Source organism: Nannospalax galili, unplaced genomic scaffold (assembly GCF_000622305.1).
Source record: "Nannospalax galili isolate Female #2095 unplaced genomic scaffold, S.galili_v1.0 scaffold1431, whole genome shotgun sequence".
Taxonomy (NCBI): Eukaryota; Metazoa; Chordata; class Mammalia; order Rodentia; family Spalacidae; genus Nannospalax; species Nannospalax galili.
Genome location: NW_008329675.1, coordinates 411,725 through 413,834, shown reverse-complemented (window position 1 = coordinate 413,834; position 2,110 = coordinate 411,725). Strand labels below are relative to the sequence as shown.

General features: G+C 42.3%; 1 protein-coding gene and 1 pseudogene across 1 annotated transcript in view; one reads left to right on the top strand and one right to left on the bottom strand.

Annotated features, from left to right (window-relative positions):
• Positions 1–2,110, top strand: part of LOC103740568 (zinc finger protein 345-like) — a 21,045-nt gene that overhangs the window by 3,167 nt on the left and 15,768 nt on the right.
• On the bottom strand, positions 528–1,789 carry LOC103740534 (annotated as a pseudogene).

Genomic DNA, 2,110 nt, shown 5'->3' with positions numbered 1-2,110 from the left:
TTTTATTTTAAAATTCTGTTTCAGATGCTTCTCCACTGCATATACCACACTTCCCTTCATACTTGAAGGGTCAAATCCTTAAGAGTCTACCACATTTGAGTGCTATTTTTAGTAAAAGCTCTTGTTCTTCTATAAGAAGTATCTCTCTGGTTTCAGGCAGAAATGTCAATGCATGTTATTTCCATTGTATGATTTTCAGCTGCAGAGTGAAATTTGGCATGATGCACTGATAGCTTATGACCAGTGTGCACCACTCTCATGTACTTGTTGATTTCACACATTTGGTAGAGATGGTGATTAAGTATTCCATGAAAATGGTCATGCAGGGATCATAAAACTGATTTCTGGGATGGTCTCTCTCTCTCTCTCTTTTTTTTTTGGCCTATTTTGAGACCAGGTTTCCTTTGTAGTCCAGCTAGCCTGGAATTCACTATGTAGACCAGGCTAGCCTTGAAGTCACAGAGATCTGCTTGCCTCTGCCTCCTGAGTGCTGGGACTAAAGGCTTGTACCACAACGCCTGACTTAATCATTTTTTCTTTTGTTTGCTCAGGAGTTTCTGGAAACCTTTTATGTATTCAGGTACAGGACATCTGGCCTGCTGGGTAACATTGGCAGCATTCTTAATAATAGTTTATCATCTTTAGTGAGAAATGTAACAGCTTTCCGCTTATGTCCTGCCCTTCCAGTTTGACATCCTATGGATATATTCCACTGAGCTGGTTGGGAAGTCATAACTGATCACCAAGTTCACACCTTTAAAATCAATCCCTCTTTCCAGCAAGGCTATACAAATAAGAACCCAGATTTTTCCTGTTCTGAAGCTCTGGACGGTATTATCTCTCTGTTGCTTTGTTCTTTTTTTCTTTCTTTCTTTCTTTTTTTTTTTTTTGAGACTGGGTCTCCCTGTAGCCTCAGCTAGCTTGGAACTCACTGTGTAGACCAGGCTGGCCTTGAACTCACAGAGATCCGCCTGCCTCTGCCTCCCAAGTGCTGGGACTAAAGGCGGGTGTTATCATGCCCAGCTGCTGTGTTTTTTCTGCATGAATAACATCCACATTAACACCTTCATGTATGAGCTCATGCAAAAGTTCTTTAGCCCTTTCAATGGACTGAACAAAAACAAGACCAGGTGGGTTGAAACCCGTTTTAGCAAGTTCTCTCATAGCCAGAGGTTTTCCAGTCTCAGACCCAACAAAGAGAAGCTCTTGTTCTACAGTCTCTAGTGCAGAATTCCTTGTTCCAATGGATACGGTAACGACATTGTCCAAGTTGAGTTTGCACCACTGTTCAACATCATATGCAAATATTGCACTGAATATAGCTCTTCTGAACTTGTGAGATGTGCAGGCCAGGAAAATGGAAGCTAGGTGGTCTTTAAACCCAGTTTGTCCGTCTTCAAACAGTCTGATTCGTCTACTATCAGCCACTCAACACTTGTTAGGTCTATTCCTGGTGAATCCTGCTTTAAGAAATAGATTAATCAATTTGGGGTGGTCACAAGAATATCAGAGTCAGATGATTTGAGCCAAAATTTCATGGCTGCTATTGCAGCTTTGTGGATCATATGTATTCTGAATCCTATTCCCTCAAGTATTTTTTTTAATTCTTGGTGAATCTGGCTGGGGAGTTCTTGTGTTGGGGAATAGTCAGGGCTCTAAAACCTTTATTTGTGGGTTGTTTCAATTGTATTAAAATGGGAATGCTAAAAGCCAGCGTCTTTCCAAATCTGGTAGAAGCAGAAGCCAGAAGTTCCCAACCATGCAGCCTAACTGGAATGGCTTACATTTAAATTGGCAGTCAAGAATTGATTTTAGGGGGCTGGAGAGCTAGCTCAGCAGTTAAGAACACTGACTGTTCATGCAGAAGACCTGGGTTCAAATCCGAGCACCCACATGGCAGCTAACAACTGTCCATAACTCTAGTCCCAGGGGATCCGACACAGCCTCTTCTTCTGTCCTCCACAGGCACTGCATGACATGGGTGCACTTACCTACATGTAGGCATAACACTCATACACATAAAAAATAAAAATAAGCTGGGCATGGTGGTGCACACCTTTAATCCCAGCACTTGGGAGGCAGAGGCAGGCAGATCTCTGTGAGTTCAAGG